This window comes from Myxocyprinus asiaticus, chromosome 39, assembly GCF_019703515.2.
Source record: "Myxocyprinus asiaticus isolate MX2 ecotype Aquarium Trade chromosome 39, UBuf_Myxa_2, whole genome shotgun sequence".
In the NCBI taxonomy this organism is placed as follows: domain Eukaryota; kingdom Metazoa; phylum Chordata; class Actinopteri; order Cypriniformes; family Catostomidae; genus Myxocyprinus; species Myxocyprinus asiaticus.
In genome coordinates, this window is record NC_059382.1 from 9,464,598 (window position 1) to 9,487,552 (window position 22,955).

The window sequence follows — 22,955 nt, forward strand, 5'->3', positions numbered from 1 at the left end:
GCCTAGCTGTACATACTTCCTACCGGTGACACCCCACATCAATCTTATACAGCTCTACACTGGGAGGTGAAATCATAGGCTCACACACACTCAAACATTGACTGCACCTCTGTGGGTGTACTTTAAGAAAAAATAAATCTCTGATTTTATCTCTTGATTTGGAGCCTATGCAGAAAGTAAAAAAAAAAAGCACTGATAATGAAGTAGCTCTTGCAATCCTTCATTTAAAGGAACAGTTCTCTCAGAAATGAAAATTCTGTCTTAATTAACCCACCCTCATGTCATTCCAAACCTGTATGACTTTCTTTTGGAGCTGTTCAGCAGAATGTTAGTCTAAAGGCCCCTGCACACTTCCTATGCAATCGAAGAATGAATGGGTGTGATGTTATTTAAAACAAAATCTGGCCAAAGAGAAGGTATTTTTAAGTTTGTTTTGGTGGTTTGTAGCAGCTCGCCAGTGCAAACTTTTAGGATGTTGTACCAGCTGCTAAACACCTTCTTGTTGCCATTGCTCCAACTAGTAACAGTCAGTTAAGATCAGTCATCTTGAACAAAGTTATTAGCGAGCTGGTGCAAATTGACCTACATCTGTACGATCGTTTGCATAGAGACATTTTCCAAGAACGTGTCAGGTGATTTATTTTTTTGTTTAATAAGTCTACAAAAGGAATCAAATCTGCTCAAATACTCTTAAGTGCCCATTCACTCTGTTGTTTGATATGCTGCTTCATCTGCAGCGAAAGGCCTTCACACATCTGCTCAAAGTAAGATATCATCATTCGTCTGTAGTCTGCCCATTAACACTCTTTTATACATCCATTATTGCAGTAGTAACAGTGTCCTCATAAATTACAATAACAGAGTGTAATCGGCGCATATTATGATCGTGTATAGTGTGTTAGTGCATTAGCGCCATGAATGCACAAGGTAAACATGACAAATTACACCATATCTAGTGCATTTATTACTTTAAATCATCATCGAGTGGTTAAAACAGCTTCTTTTACTGATCATTTCAATGTCATATTTGTTGAAGTTTTACATGTTGTCTTGAGCATCCTCATATTTAAATGTACCTCAAAATGCCTCCTACAGCAGCGTGGCGGGTGTCTGAATGTTCACAGACAGTATGTCATTGCTTAGCTGTTTCAAACTTCTTTTTGGCTCTGAGCGAAGAATGAAGAAGCACTTCCCTATGAGTATGAAGTCACCATTCACTTCCATTGCAACTTTTTTCCATACAAAGAAAGTGAATGGTGATTGAGGCTAACATTCTGCCTAACATCTCCTTTTGTGTGAAAACATTTTAGTATGTTTTAAATTTACAAATAGAATGCATTGAAAATTGCTTGACTTGTGAGTAAGGACTTGAACCATCTCTTCTTTGTGCTGCTATCTGGATTGAGTGAATTGGTTGATGGTGTTTTCTCAATACAGAGCTCTGACTGCTCACTTTGCCTCTGGCCTGGTGATTTTAATATCTCAGCAGAGCACCAGTTTGCGGAGAGGAAGGTTCCATTCTTATGTTCTCACCACAGTGTGTTTGTTCAGCTGGATCACGGCATCTTACCGGGAACTTCACCAGCTTTTTGATTTCATGGACCTCACACCTACACAAGGACATTGACAATCTCAGAGAAAAATGCTAAAGAGATTTGACATGATTTGCAATCTAATTTAGAAATGCTACACTTTAGGTTTCCCTGTATATGATTATATTGTCAACCCCCTGCCGAGGGTCGGTGAATTTTTTGCTTTATTGATTTTGCTTTAAAAATTTTATTAATTTATTGAAACATGAAAAACATAAACAAAAGACTTCTAAGATTTCTAAAGTAAAATTGCACTTTAAATCAAATGAAAAAAGCAATACAATAACAAAGTGATCAAAAAATTCTTATTAACCACCTCCCCAAATCCAAAGATTTACCATCTCCAATGGCTTTATTTGCCATCACGCAAGCATCCGTCAACGACAACAGGTGGAAAATTACTAATAGCCTACAGATTAAGAACTAAAGACAATTATAAATGTAAGACAATAATAATCATAATAAATAAGCCTAATAAATGCCCTAGTGTTCCCAAAATAATGCTGCCAAATGTGTGTTCTTATCGAATTTGTGTTTGTATTGTGTTTTGGTAATACAGTTAATGCTGCCTAAAGAAAATAAAATAGAACTCAATTTTAGGTTCAAGGTGAACGTGTCTTGTATTACTTTATGATTTAATCACTTTCATCTTTGTTTCTTCAATACAAAGATTTATATTACTGAACCTGCAGAGTTGCATTCACAATGCATGCTAACCACGTGGAAATAAAGTGAACTAAACTCACAGCACCTCCTGAGATGATCGGAGATAATTTGTAGCATTCTCATAGACCACATTATTCTAGCAAACAGTTTTCAGATGAATGAAACAGAGAAAAAAGAGTGATAACTCTTTACATTTGTGCATTCCACATGGCAGGCTCGTGCAGCACGCCTCTGAACAAACAGAGAATCACACACAAGCATTGACGGCTTTTCTTTGGTCTGTTCTTAAAAATAAAATAAAAACTGTGTTTCTTCAAGCATGTGTCTTTGTGACTAACAGCATTTCTTGTCATGTGTCACTCCAAGACATCTTACAGGTCACCCGCATGTTGCGGGTAGATGAGCAAAATTGGACAAGGAGCTTGCAAACTGGATTCAGCCTTGTTGCATTTTGTGGGTGGCAGGTGCAAGTTTCACACCTTGGCTACTGTTTAATATATTTGGCAGCTTCTTAGATCCATGGTTTTGAAATTTCCCATTATTGTTGATCATCGTCTGTCAGTTGAGTGTCGGATCTTTGTAAGGCATTGTCGATATCCGATAACATCATCCTATCGCCCAGCCCTACATTGTTGTCAGATTTTACTGCTGTTTTTAAATATGTTCTTTGATTGTAATCTTGACCAACCGTTTTGGAGTTTTCTGCCTGTTCCTATTCAAGTAGGTAGGAGCTGTACTTTTATGCTGCTTGTGTCCATTGAATATAGCTGCCCAGCAGCGTTCCAAAGATGGCCGCAGAGTGAACTGACTTGCCTTGCAAGAGACTTTGTTATTACTTTGGATATACATTAGGGTCCTTTGAAATTTAACAAGTATAATTCTTTAGACCCAAACTTAAGAGCTGGTAGACTACAATGATTAATGTAACAGAAATCATAACACAGTGGAAGTGTATCACTTATGAAGGTGGCCTGCCGTAGCAGTAAAAAATTTGGACTACTAACCCAAACATTGTAGGTTTGAACCCTGCCATGAGCAGTCCATTAACTATCACTTAACCTCTGTAATAATTCTGCTGTAAGTCAATATGTATAAAGTGTCTGCTAAATGACTACTTGCTCTTCTTATGTTATTGAGTGGCTGCCATGACTGACAGCATTCTGTACTACAGTTAATTACCACTGTATGTTGAACGAGCAAAACAGTCTCAGTGGCTCAGGAAGAGCTACAGGTGCCATATGGTATCTGCACTGGTAAAGTGTAGGGTGTTTGCAAATTGTTTGCCATGGTCTTTGCCATGGCTATAGGTTTGCTTATATAAGCAATTCCAAGAAAGTGTATAATTAAAACTGCCTTTGTCTCTCTGTTTGCGTTTCAGAGTTAAACTTCCTGTGGGCAGCTCATCAGGTTCACCATAGCTCTGAACACTATAATTTGTCGACAGCACTTCACCAGTCTGTCACCCAGCAGTTCTCATGGGTATGAGCTGCCATCTGCCTCATCTGAGTCACTTTGATTTCACTGAATGAATGGTTCTCTGATTCACATAGATTATGACACTGAATCAATGAAACACTCCTGTTGAAAATATGCTTTTAATGCCAGAACCTTCAGAGAATTACTTAGCTATAGGATAGATGTGTTTAAAGAAGAAATACTGTGTGAACATCAAAGTGAAATGAACATTCGTACCACAAATGATCGTAAATATAAACATAAGAATAATTATTAAGAAATAAACCATGACCTATAGATAACACAAATTTCATAAAGTTTTGTTACATATAGGATGGCTACAACTCTGGTCGTCAGGAACATAATTTGATGTTCCACTATATTTTCAGAGTTTGAACATGAACTTTATTACCACCTTCTGGTAGTAATGCAGGAACTGAGTTTAAACTTTGTGCTGAGTTAAGACATTGTTTTCAAACGTCTTAGCGCAATGACCTATTTCTCAGGAAAATAGCAATTTGCGCTTTGCGCCACTTCATTACCATATGATACACCAAAAGTTTGCGCGCATGTACCCACAATAGCGCAAACACTACCACCCACGCACAATTGTGGTTTGTGCTGGCACGAAAATTGCGATTAGAGTTAGTGCTCTCATGAAAATTGGATAAGACATTGCGCACGGTCATTACGCATAGCACTACACTATGTGTGATCACGAAAATAGAGCCCGGGATGTTAATAATGACCCAAGCTCAGCCATGAAACTCTATGTGATGCAAGCTGGTTCTTAAACGTGTTATTTGTTAGCGAGTCAGCACGCTTACATGTGACATGTTAAGCCATTTGGCTCGCACAGGTAAGCTGATTGGACCTTTGACATTTAATTGGGTAGCCAGTCTGTCTCTTTGTGTAACACTTAAATGGCTCAATTTTGCAGACAAGCTGGTTTCACTACAGCGCAAGGCAAGAGTTTTTCTCTGAAAATTTTATTTGCTCAGATTATTTTATGAGTTAGGTTGCATTATGAATTAGGTCACTAGCCATTTCAGCTATTCGGCCAAGCAGGCCGAGGCACACAGAATTGCGGTACACCGCTTGACCAGTAGCCATAGGCACACCTAGTTAGCATACACGGTGCACATGGCTCTTTGGAGCAGCAGCAGTACACAAGTATTGGCGATAGATCAGTGTAGCAGATCTAGTTCGCCAAGACCAATATACTGTCAGTATGTCATACCCACATTAACATGCTAAAATCTTTCAGAGAGTTGTCATGACTGAACTTAGATTAGCTATTGCCAAAGCTCTAAATTTTTCTAGGTTTTGTTGGTTTGTATTTTTGCCCATTCTCTGGTTCTGAATACCACCCTTAATCATAAAGAATGAGATTTTGATATTTTATTAAACATTCCAAACAGAAGCACAACTTTACTTTATACTTGGGATCTTAAGACTTAGCCATTTTCAAAATTCTAAGCTTTTGTAGGTTTGTAGTTTTGCCCGATCTGTGGCTCGGAATACCGCCCTGAAACGTAACTAATGAGATTTTGAGTTTTTATGAAATATTCCAAACAGAAGCACAACTTTGCTTTTTACCATTTATGTGAGCTGTAGTATAAGCTTTACATTCGAGGAAATGGATTTGGAATCACTTCCATCTTGTTGAGCTCTATTAGTGAAAACAGTCTCAACATCTAAAATTTTCTGAAGGGTATAATTTATGCTCCCTTTATAGGCTTTTTTGATGTCATGTAATTTATTGCCATTGAATTCCCAGTCCTGATCCAACAGAACACAAGTAAAGTCATGAGGGAGCTCTTTTTATTTAAGATAAAGTTCAGCTGTTGCCAGACCTCTCATTACATGGAAATAATGGCCCACTGAAATATGGTGTTCAATTATGCTGAGGCTGAGCTGTTTCCATTTTGCAGTTGTCAAAAATCAAACGCTCAAGTTAAAAACCTGATGGTCAGCCCTAACACCTGTGTGATCTATGCCTTACATCAAGCTCAAATGGATGTTTACCTCCTGGGAAAAAGGGCTTGGAGTGTGTGCATTAGAGGTGGGAATCAGCTCAGCTGGGACCTGGCGATGCAATATTATATCGATATCTGGGTCGTGATATGATAAAATCACTATACTATTTTTTCGTTATTTTATAGTATGTATTGTGATCTTTTACTCATCATTATTGGACTGGTTTTTCGTGCAACAAGGACTAAACTTCGCGCTTGACTTCATCATATAGCCATAGAAAACACTTGCAGTCTAGCTGTATGGAAGGTCTGTATGAACATAAAGCGAAATATGGACTTATATTCTTAGCTCGTTCCGAGTTTACATTTTGATTGAATAGAATAACTGAGTTGACCTAATGCCTTAGTATGTTTCATCTTCTCATGCGCTTGTTTGAATGGTGGCCGATTTCTATTTTACTAAATATATCTGACAAAGTATTGATTCTTGGCATCACAATTTGTATACGTTTGTGGGTATGTAATATCTGACTTACTGGCTTCTTCATAGTTTGGCTACTTGACTCCAACTTAATGTTTCTTTTACTTACAAGGTAACGATATTGTTCTTTCCATCTGAAAATTTGGCCACCTTTTTATTTCCGCAGTTAGCAGAGTTTCAAGCAAGCTCATCAGATAAGAAAACATTATGTATTAATGATGTCTCCGAATACATTTGCGAACAACTGGACCATTCTAGGTTTCACTGTCCCTAAAGAGCGTATTTCTTCAGAGTCTTAAGCCAAAATAAAGACAAGGCACTCAATGGGGATAATTAATCACATTCTGTATGTAAGACTAATATTAAGCTTCAGTCTGCCTGTCTATATGAAAAATTTGAAAATGTGGACAATAGGCTCACCCAGAATCATTTGTCTTTGTGTTTTGTCTGTGATTTACATACTGTATAAAAGATACATTGCTGTTACCCTTTTGTACATTAAATGACATAGTTGTTATCAAAGTTAGTATGATGATATGATATTAACTGTCTAAAATGATTATCTGTCACCCTGAAAAAAAATTATGTTTCCATCTTGAGCTGGTCAAAGATCTTGGACCTCAGGAGTAGATTCTGAATACTCCCAGCCACCATAGAGTCCAGCATGGTAAGAGTTATTAATCTTTGACGGCATAGTGGTTCTCATTCACTAGCTGTGTGTACACATGCATTTGTGTCCAAAACCTGTTTTCACTCAGAAATAAACATTTATAAATAAGTTTGCACTTAAATTTATTCTAATTTTGGATAAAAAAAAAAAAAAAAATTAATAAATCATTAACATGTGATAATGCATCTGCAGGCCGAAACCCCTATTGCATTGATAAGAATTATGCCGGTATCCTGATCATTTGGGACAGGATGTTTGGTAAGTAACCAATACATTTGTGCCTTTTATTCTTTATTAAAATTATGAAAATTTTATTCTGAGCTATGGCCTTGCAGTTAGCACATGAGCTGCTCATGTGGGAAATGTAGGTTTGAATCTGATCTTTGTCATGTCCAGATTTCTGTCAACTATTTCTATCCTCATAACTTACAGTCCTTTCTCTAATGTCTATACACTGTAAATAAAGAAGTAATAATGTCCAAATGAAAAAAATAAAATGAAATAAAATAAAAAAAATTGAATAGAAAAGAATAGAATAGAAATTTGGAATCTAACACCCAAATGACATTTAATGCTACTGTAGAAAATAGATTACATTAGCATTTCTGTTGTAAATTTTGCTTGTAAATTGCACTTCTGTTGAGATTTGCATTTTTGACCAATTGCAAAACTCTCTGCTCTTCTACTGTCACAGGTATGTACGTTCGGGAATGTGATACAGTTATCTATGGGCTCACATATCCAATCAACACATATGAAAACTGGACTGTCCGGACTGGCATTAATTTCTAGATCTCTATTGACAATAAACTTAATTTTTTGTAATTTACTCATCTCTTTTGGAATTTCTGAAGTTCACATCAAATATAATAATTCTGTCATCATTTACCCACCGTGTAACACAAAAGTAGATATTAAGCAGAATGTTAGTCTCAGTCACCATTCACATTGTATGGATACAAGATGCAGTGAAAAGTGAATGGTGGTGAATGAAGACTAACATTTTGCCTAACATTTCCTTTTGTGTTCCATGGAAGAAAGAGAGTCATATGGGTTTAGCAATAACATGAGGGTGAGTAAATGAGGACAGAATTTTCGTTTTTTGAGTGAACAATCCCTTTAAATGTATAGTTCACCCCAAAATGAAAATTCTCTCATCATTTACTACCCTCATGCCCTCGCAGATGTGTATGAATTTCTTTCTTCTGCAGAACACAAAATGATCAGCACTATAAAGCTCCAAAAATCACACACAGTCGTAGGAAAAGTAATCCAAACAACTCAAGTGATTAAATTAATGTCTTCTAAAGCGATACGATCACTTTGGGTGAGAAACCTTTTCACTATAATTGAACTATATTACTTCTGGTCACTCTTCAATGGGAATCAGTTCACAGACTCTCGCATGATGTAAGCACACTGGCATTTTCAAATGAAAGCAACACCAATAAGTTTTGTGTACAGCGTTCTGTTGTAAACAAATCGAGCTGCATTTTTGGTTGTATCGCGTCGGTTTTTGTGTGAACAGGCCAACGTGCTTACATCACACGGGAGGCAGCGTGACTGATTCCCCTCATGGACACACATTGGAAAGCGACCAGAAGTAAACAATTATAGTGAAAAGGACTTAAATATTGATCTGTGTCTCACCCAAATCAATCATATTGCTTTAGAATATATTAATTTAATCATTGGAGTTGTATGAATTACTTTTACCATGACTGTCTGTGCTTTTGGAGCTTTAAAGTGCAGATCACCATTCACTTGCATTGTATGGACCTACAGATGTTGAGATATTCTTCTAAAAATCTTTGTTTGTGTTCTGCTGATGAAATAAATTTATACACATCTGGGATGGTATGAGGGCGAGTACATGATGAGAGACTTTTCATTTTTGGGTGAACTATCCCTTTAAGTCCTGTTTTAGAGGAAGTCTTTTTATTGGGGGCTGTTTTGGGGTTAGCCTTTTAACTAGGGCTGGATACTAGTGTTATTGTAACATACATGGGCTCCCCAGTGATCACTCCACACATTATATAAGCAAATTCTTCATTGTACATAAACAGAATGTTTAGATTAATTTGCCCCCTCATTCTATCAAGACCTGTAACTGGTGAAAATATCAACACAGCGATTGAATTGGGTTCACCTAATGGGTTTCTAGCATATCGGACCGGCCTAATTTTAGAGATGTAAATATCTGGCCAGAGTCAATGGGAGCCGGGCCTCTCCTCACGTTACTGTGCTCGTGGAAAAACCATGCTGTAACCATAACATTATTACTTCACTTTAAACAAATGGCTGAGGAGAGGTGAAAGAGTCCAGCAAAACCAAATGGAAGTCGTGTTTGATTATTTTCTCTGTGCTCTCCTGTGGCGTCCCAGAGTAAGAGCGGTCTAATGTGTGTAACAAAAAGCATTTAGACATGAAGACTAAATGACAAAATGAATATAAATAACCGTTTATCTTACTGTGAAATACGAAGCGTGATTTTGCTATGTAAAGCTGTGAAACGAATTTACAGTGAGATATCTGAAAAATGATTAAAATACCAGTCAAAAGGTCAAGGATAACATTTCACATCAAAGTTGAATACCGTATGAAATCAAAATGAGAGTTTTGTGGCTCTTAGCACATGTGTTTTAGCTTTGAGGCCATCTATATGCTATAATAAAAAAATAACTGACCAAAAATATTGATGACTCATCCTGCACTACACAGATTTTTGTTCAGTCAAATGCTCTCTAGAATGGGAATGTTCCTTTCCATAATGCCACTTGCAACCAAACAGCAAGTCAGCAAGCAAATCATGGTTTATTTAAAAAAAAAATTAAAAAATTGTAACGATACCTTGAAAATGTCATTATTGGAAATATGTCAACAAAGGGGGAAAAAACTGTGCTCGCAATTTCATGGTGTCTTTAAAAAAAAAAAAATGTGTTCACCAAAAAAATTTAATTTCTGTCATTATTTACTCACCTTTATGTTGTTCCAAACCTGCATGACTTCCCCCCCATGGAACACAAAAGCCTCAGTCACCATTAGCTTTCACTGTATTGAAAAAAAAAAAAAAAAAAAAATGCAATGAAAGTGAATGTTGACTGAGACTATACATACTGCCTAGCTTTTCTTTTTTTTTTTTTTACCAAAGAAAGAAATTAATATGGGTTTGGAACAACATATGGGTAAATAAATGATGACAGCATTTTCATTTTTGGGTGAACTGTCCCTTTAAGTGCAGCATTAAGGGGGTTGCTTACTTTAATGGGTGCATGGAGTGTGGCGTGTTTAATTTATAAACTCATTCCTCTTCTCTTTCCTCTGAAGTTCCTTTATTACCCATACCTGTGGCAGAGGTTCTGGGAATCTGAAGGAATTTCAAATAAGCTGTCCAACATTTTTAAAGGGCCAGGCTGGAATCCAGCAAAACCAAGACTGGGAGGCATTGCTAATATTCCCGAGGTGGGAAACACATTTTTTACATTACTGTATCAATATGTCTCTTATTCTGGCAGTAGACTGCTGGGTTGTGTGCAATTCAGAATTTAAAGGAATAATTCATCCAAAAATTAAAATGATGTCATTATTAGCTCACATTTGTGTCATTCCAAACTTTCATTCTGACTTTCTTTCTTCTGGTCAGTTGTTAACATTACTTGAAGAGACTCACATTTTGTTCTAAAACACAGTTATACCTAAAACATGATGCTTTAAAACTTTTTTTGATGTAAGTTGTTAACAAGTTGTTACTTAAAAACTACAATGGTTGTTTGATTTGTCAAGCACATAAACTCACATCTTTGTGGTAGCGCTGGGCGATATGATGATATATATCGTGGCGACGATACGAAGTGTCAATCGTTAGAGATTTTGCTATATTGTGAATATGGCGATATGTAAATATCCGTGTGCGCAGCACGGGCGTATTCATCAGTGGGCAGGACTTCACATGATACTGAGAGATTTAAGAAACATGGACAGGGCTTAAAAATTTTTCGGCAGCTATCCAAGCAATTTCAATTGCATTCAACTTGTGTTCAGCGTTTCATAAGCGCTAAAAATTCTTCTCATCGGACACGTGCATCTGTGTTTCTTGTGAGTGTCGTGTGCGCTATCTCTGGAGCATGCAAGTGCGCGCGAGTCCACATGCTTCATGATAATTACAGGAGAGCGCAGAACGGGATCACTTGTGCTACGCAATCATTTTTGACCCTGGAAAAACCCTGAAAAAGCATCTCTACAGAATGGGACTAAACAAGTCAAGAAAATGAAGAGGAGCTTGTTATTAAAGCAGGTGCGACATCTGTGGTGTAGGTTCACAAAACCCAACACGGAGCAGAAAAATATAATATGCAATCTGTGTTGCACGACAATAATCGTGATACAAGCAATCTGTTTTACCTCAAAATGATGCACGCAAAAGAATATTATGTAAGCCAAAAGATGCGCTCCGCATTAATTCGGCTATAATTTTTTTTTTTTTTGCAAGAAATGTCTATATTTATTTGATATTTATTTTCTACAAGAAGTGTTTACATCATTTTGGAAATTTTCTGCATGTAGTGTTTATTTTCGTTGCATTATTATTATTTTTTTTCTTTTTTACTTATGTATTATTCTCTATGTTGTATTGCTTTGGGAAGATCGTGAGTTTCCTGAGGAAAGTTTATAATAATATTGGTCAACAACGTATCAGACTGAAATGTGGCATAATGTGAAATTTAGCATTATGGTAAAAATGATTTAAAACCAAGTTGTTGTTTTTTTTGTTTTTTTTTTTGTTTTTGTTTTTTTACTTTTGACTATTGTCAAGCTCCAAATAAAGAGAAAATTATATGAGGAAATATTTGATAGTATTTAATTTACTGACAAAATTACCTAAAAATAGACATTACAATATAGTTATTTAATACATAGGCTAAGCCAATTTTTCTTGATTTTCCCCAAAAATGTACTATATCATGATATACTGTTATGGTGATATAAAATTACTCATATCGTGATATACGTTTTTGGTGATATCGGCCATCCCTACTTTGTGGTAAGTAGTCCTTATTTAGCAGCTTCTTCGCAATTTTTTTTTTTTTTTTAAACAGCAGTTTCAAATTTAACATTTGAGGTATGACTGGCCTAAGAATTACAAACTGAACAGCTTTCTTCCTGAATAAAAAAAATAAAAAATAAAATAAAAATTGCCCAACCCTGGTAGACAGTATTGAAGTATTGAAACTGTATCAAGTACAGTAATTGTCTTCCCATTGTTCTCAATGAACCTGAGTATAGGAAGTTTTTCAGTCTAATTAGTCCCTAAATGTTTGTAGGCTGCTTTGATTAAATTGGGTCATAAATTTGAAGCTCACTTGTTAAGAATTTTCATCTCCTTTTCTTTTCGTTTACTACCTGCTGTTTTTGTACCAGGGATAAAGGTCTCCCAAATGACTCACTGACTTCTTACATAAAAACAGACTCACGTTTCAGATGGGCTTTACAAGTGTGCGCCAAGGCCAAATGAGTCTTAACTGCCTTTGCGGACTGAAGCACAATAGGCTCATTTTTACTCGTCTTTCAAAAGCTGTTTTCTTTGGGCCCGATCAAACAGCAAGCCTGTGACAAGGTTTTGAAGTCTTCTCATCAGGAGAGCGGCGGTTTGCTTTGAAAAATGTCTGACTGCGCCACATACTCACAGACTCACAGTTTCACACTCTGAAAAAGTCTTTCTCTCTCTTTGACGCTCCATGTTACAATTAAAGCCACCTCAAAGTGGGCCCTGGTGATCCTACACATGTGGAGAGTCCTGGAATTTGACAGAAATATCTTGAAAGGCCCTTGGTGATGAAGACTGGGGTGTGTCTGTTGTTTCTCCTGTGGAGTAGAGAAGAGAGGGAATGGGGGAGGCAGGTCGGATGTGTTGATTTCTGAGGGAAAACAGAACACCATGGTGGTGTAGCCACTAGGGTTCTGGCGTGAGGCAAACCCATACGTGGCTGCCACTGAGACAGTCTCAGGAATTCTTAGGAAATCAACAATCATCAAATTCTCAATGATTCATGTCCTAAAAAAGCTGTGAAGCTATATGAAGCAGTTATGTTAGGTCAGGATCCAAAGAGTGATGCAGTTGTCATATGTACTGTGATTTTATGGGAAGTTGTTGGATAGCCCAAATAGTTTTAGCTCTTAGTGTAGAGCCTCAACAGTTCCAAAAGATAGGATTTCCACAGTTCTAAGATGTTATGAAGAAACACCAAATCGTTGATGTTGGTAACAACAGAACTTGCGGTCATTGTTCACTTATGATGCTGTTGGGAAAAGCACACTTGGACCAGCTAGAAACTATGTAAGCCATATACCATCTGGTTGGCTGAAAACAATAATACAATTAAAAAAAACAAAACAGTTGACCACTGATTCGAATAATGGGGGGAGGGGGCGTTTTGGGTAAACATTTTGTCAGTCCATGTGTTCCTTGAGAACTGAAGCCATGCCATTGGCATTATTATAGCCATGCTCTACCAATTGAGCTCTTCACATTGCAAAACTTCATCATGTTCTTTCTCTGTTACAGCAGAGGAAAAACCTCATGATCCAGTATGGTCCCCTGCACTGCAAGCCTATGTGTTCAAACAGTTCATACTTCTGCTGGATGTGTACAACAACTTATTAATGGACAAAATGTATGTGTGTTTTCTGTTACTTTTCCTGCTGCAATTGAAATCCACATTAAAAGTGTGTGTGTGTGTGTGGGGGGGGGGGGGGGGTTATAAAGATTTATACATTATAAATCTTATCAGCTTGGTTCATGAATATGAATTAGGTGATATAACGTTATGATAACTAATCTTTAGCCACTACTTATTGTGTCTTACTGCTCACTTTGTGTCATATGTCTGTTTGGAAGTATGATAAATGTTGCACTTTAATTTCCTGAAGGAACCTCATTTTGTTTTGTTCATTCAACTTTGACTTTGACATTGATGAAAAGCAGTTGGCACTGGCCGTGGTAGATTACCACTTACGTGATCACTGCGGACGTGACCAGTTGCCAGAGGCTTCTGCTGGCTCTTAAAGCAGTTGTTTTAAACATCTGGCTACAATTTCTTTGCACAGCAGCCAAAATCCTTAAAATATAATTTCCCAAAAAATAAATTTCTAAAAGTGAAGCAGACAGTTACTTTGGTTGCTATGCACACCCCCCCCCCCCCTTGAGTACCAAGGCCATAATTTATATGCCATCTTTCATTGTCATCCACAGTACCTTTAAAGGTTCAGAAAGGTTCAGAGAGATGTTCAGTTACCCTTGACCATTATCCTTGGAAGTCAGTGTTCCCCAGGCATAGTTTTGGTTAGCCAGAATGTGCGGCCCCACCCTGCCTCCCCACTGAAATAAAATGGCCCATTTTTCTGTGATTCTTACCTCTGTGGTGCTTCCTCAGTTGTGCCCCTTGAGGAAGTGTCCTCTAGACCCCTCTTCCTAGCTCCACCAGCCAATAAAACAGCAGTTGTGGTCCAAATACCAATACAAATGATCAGAGAGCCAAGCTGACTGATTTCCCAGCCTCTGGAAACCTTGCTTTTGCCACAATCAGTCTTTCCAAGAAAAATAATAAACCAAGACCTATGGGCTTAGCATGGAATAATGCAAATGTGTGTATTTTTACCTCTGTGTATGTTTGAGTACTTCCATTGACAAGTGATGCTACAGCACAGCTTAGTGGTACTTCAAAAAGAAGAAAAACATTTCTTTTTAGTGTAGACCAATTTACCTTTTAGTTGCATCATCCATGCAGGACTAGCAATCTGTTAAAAATGGAAGGTCTGAGCGTTGACCTCTATGAAAATGCAAATTTCTGAAGATGGTTTGCTGCTTTTTTTCCCTTTGCCCTCTAGCTTTGTTATTGTTGAAACTGGATATGGAAAGGCTTTAAATGTTAACAAATCAAATTAGATTTCCCCCCTTTATTATTTGCTGAAAAATTAGCCAGTTCCTATTGGGCGAAAATCTGGGATCTGTCTAGTGTCAGACTGGGGAAAAGTTGATAATTGTTTGCTGGTGTCATATCAAAGACATTATGAGGTCACTCACCTGACACCAGACACCTGACCACTGCTGTATAATTTGGGTTAGCAAGGCCAGATAAACCTCATTAACACTGTTCCATGTGTTAACTTCAAATTATCACCAGATTATGATTTTTGCTCAGTGTAAATCCATCCATATTTGCATGCAAAATCAAACACGAACATGATACTTCCTTAATGGATGACCTTGAATTTTTGGAACCTTTGGATGTTATTATTGTCTTACTTAAAAATTATTTATTTTCCATGCAGAAGTCGATGTTTTGATTTAATGTCTGTAATCAGATGTATTTGCCAGACAAAAGGAAGTTTTTCTGCACAATAACCAAAAATAAACTGCTCTTGTTACTCATGTCACTTAGAGCCTATTTTCAATATTCATCCTGTATATGTATATATATATATATATATATATATATATATATATATATATATATATATATATATATATATATATACAGGATGCTTTTGTCAAATCTGCATAAGAAGGCAAAACAGGGTTGCTATGGTGACAAACCTAAATTCTAACTCATCTTTCTCCTATAGATACTTTCTGAGATGACTGTACCTCACAAGACGGCCTATGTATTATTGTCTCTTACCTGCTTAGGCTTCATTATAGACCAGAGGTATGGCTCATTTATCTACTTTATGCCAAACAAGAAACATTTTAAAGGAATATGCCAGGTTCAATATAAGTTAAGCTCAGTCGACATCATTTGTGGCATAATGTTGATTAACACAAAAAATAATTTCGACTCGTCCCTCATTTTCTTAAAAAAACAAAAAACAAAGGTTAGGTGAGGTGAGGCACTTACAGTGGAAGTGAAAGGGGCTAATTTGTGGAGGGTTTAATGGCAGAAATGTGAAGCTTACAATTTAATAAAGGACCTTCAATTAATTTTCTGTTAACTTGTGTATTATTTGAGCTGTTGTTTTAGGGTTTACAGCATTACGTTGTCCTGTCATGTAAAATTGAATATAACTTTACACGAAATTGTTAGTAAGCGATTTTATCACACTAAAATCATGTTAACACACATATTCTTTACATCTTGTGGCTATACCTTTGAAACAGTGAGTATTTTAACGTTTACGGATTGGCCCTGTTCACTTCCACTGTAAGTGCCTCTCTGTAACCCAGATTTTTGCTTTTTTTAAAGAAAAGGACGGACAAGTTTTGTGGTAATCAACATTATGCCACAAATGCTGTTCAGTTGAGCTTAACTTCTATTGAACCTGGAATATTCCTTTAAGTTAGGAAGACCCTTTGTAGTTGTAATTGCAAGGATATTGTTGTCACATGTATGTGTATTTATTGCAGGGTTAATGCAGCTGAATGGGAGCTGCTGAGATGTCTTGTGATAATGGCTCTTCATCGGTTTAGTTACATTAAGCCTCTGGTGCCTCTATTGGCTTTTCCCACTGAGGTAGGTTTAACTGACAAATGCATGACTCTAATACACCTGGCCCATTTAACTATGAGCAACCCATACTATTGGCCTTTTTAGCCAATAGTATGGGTTATTTTAGCAGATAACTGGATTTATAATATTACATCATATAATGGCAGTTGGATTAAAAAACCCTGATTATATTACCTTTTGTTTATTGAACTAAATCTTTGAAGGAATGGTACACATAGGGGCTATATACCTACCTACCTACCTACCTATATATGATTTGAAGGGAGGTACTGTATATATGGGGGATGTATACATATTGTGGATATACACATTTTCTATATATGTATATACTGTATATAGTATACGTGCATAGACTGTATATGTGTCTGTGTGTGTGTATGATATATTTGGAAGAAAAGGGAAAGTGGATAGTGATTATACGAGTGATGGATAGTGATTATATGAGTGTGTAGGTTTTTAGATATTTAAACAGAGCTGATCAGACTATGTGTGTGTTAGAGTTAACTTGATCCTGAATGTACAATATGTGTGTTCAATTGTGCATTTGTGTATGTCAGATCTGGCACCGGGTCTAGCTGCATGCCTCAGTGATGTATGACTCCAGATGCATGGCCAAATTGACCATAAAATTGCTATGTGTGTGATTCTGGCACTTGCAGTGCAGGCCGTGCATCTCAGCTGACCTTTCATGAGTGTGTCACCTCTCCCAATCCCTCCATCCATCCCTCACTCCATCTCCCTCTCCTCATCATCCCAGCTTTACGCGAAAGCAACATTTCTGGAATCAATTAACCACGTCTGCGGCTCACCATGAAAGGGCTGATTAGATTTACACATGAGTGCTGAATCGCTCCTTTTACTGTGTTAGCGTGCATCTGTAAGTTCAGGTGCTGAAAATGCCCGAAGAACAGTTTTAATTCTATTAAAATATAGAACTACACAAAAGGATAATATAACATTTTAGGAAAAGTCCCCACGGCTTGTAATATAAATGTATCCATGTGAACTGTAACCATAAACTACATATGGCTGAATAGGCTACTCTTTTGTTCTATTGAATATTTAATTAGTATTGATTCATTTTAATAAACTTTTAAGAATTTTTCGTTTTTGGTGACCTAACCCTTTAACGTTTATTGAACCGTTCACATTCCTTAATTTTTTTAATTTGCAGTAATACCATTAAAGGGTTATTTCACTCAAAAAGAAAATTCAGTCATTGTTTACTCACCCCTGAGTTGTTATAACCCCATATGACGTGTAGAGGAGAGTAACGGTCAGTCAACAGTTTCACTAAATAAATCATTAGATTTCGGTTTGTTTCTCACCAAACCTCATCGTATGCTTTCAGAACAATCATGAGTCTCTTGAAATAATTTATTAGGCTTCTGAATTATACTTTTGTGTGCTTTTGAAGCTTAAACTGCCATTGTATGACATCACTGAGCACAATATTTTTTTCACAATTTCTCCCTTTGTGTTAAGAAAAAAAAAGAAAGTAATATGGGTTTATAACAACACAAGGGTGAGTAAACAATGACTGAATTTTCATTTTTGGTGAACTATCCCTTTAAGTAGTCTTTAGAATCATGACAAGTAGCTAAAAATTGCCCTGTCAGTTCCATGCTCATCCAAGCTCTTTATTTCAGTTAGTCGATGACATTCCTGCCCATGTTCTTTCCATTCTCTGTTTTTCCACCCATCAAAGCTAATATTTGTTCACCTCATTTCTCAAGGGCAAAACAAAATTATACTGCTACAAAGACCTGCCCCACTTTTTTTGAAAGAAAAGGTTAAGATAATATTATCAAGATCAGCTTCATACAAAAGCTCTAGTCAGCACCACTGCTGGCTTATCTTTCCTCAGCACCTGACACCCACCAGCACATGACAGGAGATGAACTCTGGAGTTCAGACCCTGAATTAGACCGATAAGGAGATCATTAGCGAGTATTTCAGGTGATTGGAAATATTGGTTTCCACTGTTAGGGGATGGGGTTAGCTTCATTCAAAAGAAATGAAGTTATCTAAATCCAGCAGAACTGAGTAGAATTAAATAGAATTGAATAGAATAAAATTGAATAGAAGTGAATACCATTACTTCCAATTTAATTTAATTAAATAGAATTTAATCAAATTAATTCTAATAGAATTACATCCAAACTTAAAATTAAATTAAATGGAATTGTATATAATTTGATTAAATTGAAGGAAAGAGAATAGACTTACTTTGAATTAAACTAAATTACATATTACCTACACATAGGAAGTCAAATAAATTGAATTAAATCAAATAGATTTACATTTATACAAACAATTGAGTAGAATATATTATACTTAAATCCAATTGAATTGAGTCAAATTTAATAGTATTGAATAGAATTCCAGCAAATTCAATTGAATCTAATATAATTACATAAAATTACAAAATACAATATATTGAATATAATTAAATAAAATAGAACTGACTAGAATTCAATAGAATTTAAGAGAATTAAATCCAAAAGAAATTAGTAGAATTAAATAGACTTTAATATAATTATGTTCAAGAGAATTGAGTAGAATCGAATCTAATAGAATTTAATTGAATTAAATCCAAAAATTAAATCCTAAAATCAAATATAATAGAATTGAGTGCAATCGAATAGATTTCAAAATAATTGTGTTAAAGTGTATAGAAGTAAATGCAATCAAGTAGTTAAACTGAATAGAATTAAATAGAATAGAATACAACTTGATTAAATCAGAGGTAAAGTATATAGATTTACATTGATTTAAAATGAATTACATTTATTAATAAATCGAATAGAAGAAAATTGATTTCAATTAATGCTAATATAAATGAGTAGAATGTAGAATGAAATCCAATTGAATTGAGTAAATAGTATTTTAATTTATTTTAAAGTATTTTAATATTCTTGGCACAGAAATCTTGGCACCAAAAATTATAACATAAGTTTACTCAAATTATAGGCAGTGCCACAATGCTTGTATTATTAAAAGGCGCTCCACCATCGGTCCGGACGGTCCTCGTTGCAGATGTCATTCCGTGCCATTCCGGGCCAGTTGGTACATTTATGTTTACTTTTTCCACTACGATGCAACAAAATCAGAATTATTATGTACATAACAAAAATGCTGCCATGGTGCACTGGGCGTTCCTTACAAGGCCAAGGTGCCCCATCCATCTTCACCCTGGTCTCTGGAATCCCATTGAACTGATTTACAGAAAATGCAGTGAGAATCACATGCGGCCCCCACAACACCCTTCACTCCTGCATCAAAGTGCTCAGAGCTGGACTAAACCAGGCTGGGGTCTCTCAGCTTCGTTTCAGAGAACCAATTCTTGTTTGGCTGCCAAAAGCAGTAGGGGGTTCCAGAAATGGGTCACTACATCTAATCCATCTATATATCTATCTATTGCCCCATCAGCTAACAGAGTCACACACAAGTAGTCTAACTGCTTAACATGTTTTTTTCTACATCTTTGTTTGTGTGTGTGGAAAGCTGGTGTTTCTTAATAGTATGGTGGTTCTTGTATAAATATGAGTGTAAAGAGGAGGCGAGAAGCAGCTTTCCTGGTTCAGGTAAGGATTTATTTTTCTCTTTGCAATATTGAACTTTAATCACACACCGCTACATCAAAATAAAACTCTCATCATCACAAAACTCTTGCTTCCTGTTCGGCTCTGTGGTGCCCAGGCTCTCCCTCTTTTCTACTTGCGGTGTGGCTCTATTTATCCGCTCTCCCCGTGCTTACTGAAATTAGAGACAGGTGTTAGACATAATTTAGCTCAGGTGTAAGCGCCCTTACCGCTTTCACTCTCTCTGGAGAGATGCTTGATCATGCCCCCGCTGCCACATATCCCCACCGCCCGACTCAGGCCGGGGTGGCATCCGGCCTGCCTACCACAACCCCCCATTCCTGGAAAGGAATTCGGCGACAGCCATCTGCGTCCCCGGTCTGTGGACCACCTTGAACTTAAACGGCTGAAGAGCCAGATACCAACGGGTGATCTGGTCATTAGTATCATTCATGCGGCGGAGCCACTGGAGTTGGGCGTGATCCGAGCAGAGGGTGAAGGCCCACCCCAGCAGGTAGTATCAGAGAGTGAGGACCGCCCACTTGATGGCGAGACACTCCTTTTCCACGGTGCTGTACTTAGTTTCCCTTAACAAGAGCTTACGGCTAATGTACAGCACCGGGCGCTCCTCCCCCTCCACCACCTGCGAGAGTACGGCCCCCAGCCCCCTGTCTGAAGCATCTGTCTGTAAAACAAAAGGGAGAGAGAAGTCAGGTGAATGTAAAAGCGGCCCCCCGCAAAGTGCAGCTTTAACTTGCGTGAACGCCCGCTGACACTGCTCCGTCCACTGGACCGGATCTGGAGCTCCCTTTTTAGTGAGATCAGTCAGCAGGCTGGTGACTTCTGAATAATTAGGTACGAACCTTCTATAATAGCCAGCCAGCCCCAGGAACTATCTCACCCCCTTTTTGGTCTTGGGTCTCGGGCAGGTCACAATCGCCGCTGTCTTGTCAATTTGGGGACGCACCTGCCCGTGGTCCAAGTGGAACCCCAGATACCATACCTCCACCCGTCCAATCGCACACTTCTTTGGGTTCGCTGTGAGTCCCGCTCGGCGCAGCGATCTCAGAACCGCCCTCAGATGTTGCATATGCCGCTGCCAATCATTGCTATAAATGATGATGTCATCTAAATAGGCAACGGCGTAAGCTGAATGTGGTCTGAGGATTCGGTCCATGAGACGCTGAAACGTAGCCGGGGCCCCAAACAAACCGAACGGAAGTGTCACAAATTGGTGTAATCCAAACGGTGTGGAGAAGGCGGTTTTCTCACGGGAAATTGGTGTCAAGGGGATCTGCCAATAACCCTTCGTCAAATCCAATGTCGAATAAAAACGAGCAGTGCCCAACCGATCGAGCAACTCATCAACGCGAGGCATTGGATATGCATCAGATTTAGACACCGTGTTGACTTTTCTATAATCCACACAGAATCGTACAGACCCGTCACTCTTAGGCACTAGAACAACTGGGCTGGACCAATCACTGTGGGATTCTTCTATTACCCCCATATCAAGCATTGCATCTAATTCTTCCCGAACTATTTTTTTCTTGTGTTCGGGTAATCGATAGGGGCGGCTACGTACCACGACCCCCGGCTCGGTCTCGATGTGGTGATGGATGAGGTTTGTACGTCCCGGTAGAGGGGAGAACACATCTGCAAACTCCTGTTGCAACCTAGCAATCTCCGCGAGTTGGCTCGGTGACGTGGTCTCCGCAAATGACTGGGGTGAACTGTTTATGTTTTGAACTCACCTCCGGTCCGAGCTCCGCCTTCTCGGGAACTACCGTAGCCAACGTCATGGGAACCGCCTCCCTCCACAATTTCAGGAGATTGAGGTGGTATATTTGACGTGCGCCCCCTCTATCGGTTCGTTTAACCTCATAATTGAGATCTCCCACTCGTCGTGTGACCTCAAAGGGTCCTTGCCACTTGGCGAGTAATTTAGAGCTCGATGTGGGAAGCAATACAAGCACTTTATCTCCCGGTGCAAATTCCCTTAGCTGAGTTCCCCTGTCATACAGTCGGCGCTGTCGTTCTTGAGCTTGGAGCAAATTCTCCTGTGTTAGCTGTCCCAAAGTGTGGAGTTTTGCTCTAAGATCAAGAACGTACTGAATTTCATTTTTACTGTTTGAAGGTCCCTCCTCCCAGGCTTCTCGCAATACATCAAGCACGCCGCGTGGGCGTCGCCCATACAGCAGTTCGAATGGAGAGAAGCCAGTGGAGGCTTGCGGGACCTCTCGTACTGCAAATAACAGGGGGTCGAGCCATTTATCCCAATTTCTAGCATCGTCGTGTACGAACTTACGAATCATGTTTTTGAGGGTTTTATTAAATCGTTCCACCAGGCCATCCGTTTGAGGATGGTATACACTGGTGCGAATCGATTTAATATTTAACAACTCGTACAGTTCGCGTAGTGTCCGTGACATAAATGTTGTGCCCTGATCGGTGAGGATTTCTTTCGGAATCCCCACCCGGGAGATTATTTTGAAGAGTGCCTCCGCAACACTGCGTGCTGAGATGTTGCGAAGAGGCACGGCTTCCAGATATCGCGTTGCATAGTCCACTAGGACCAATACAAAGCGATGTCCGCGTGCTGACCGTTCTAATGGCCCGACGAGGTCCATTCCAATTCTCTCAAAGGGGACCTTGATCAAAGGGAGAGGGCACAATGGCGCTTTTGGGGTGGCCGGTGGGTTAACCAGTTGGCATTCGCGGCATGCCGCACACCAACTGCGGACATCGCCGCCAATGCCCGGCCAATAGAAACGGCTATTAGACGGTTCAGTGTTTTCCTTTCTCCTAGGTGACCCGCCATGGGATTATAATGAGCCGCCTGGAATACCATTTCCCGACGGCTCCTTGGAATCAAGAGTTGGGTTGTATCCTCTTTGGTTCGAGTGTCCTGTGTCACTCTATACAACCGCTCATTTATAATTGCAAAATAAGGTTATGAGAGGGCGATGTCCGGCTGGAGTCATTGACCATCGATAAGTCTCACTTGGTCAAAGGCGTGTTTGAG

At 38.3% G+C, this 22,955-nt stretch overlaps 1 pseudogene; it reads left to right on the top strand.

Moving 5' to 3' along the window:
• LOC127429636 (alkylglycerol monooxygenase-like) overlaps nt 1–22,955 on the top strand; it is a 46,198-nt pseudogene that overhangs the window by 15,647 nt on the left and 7,596 nt on the right.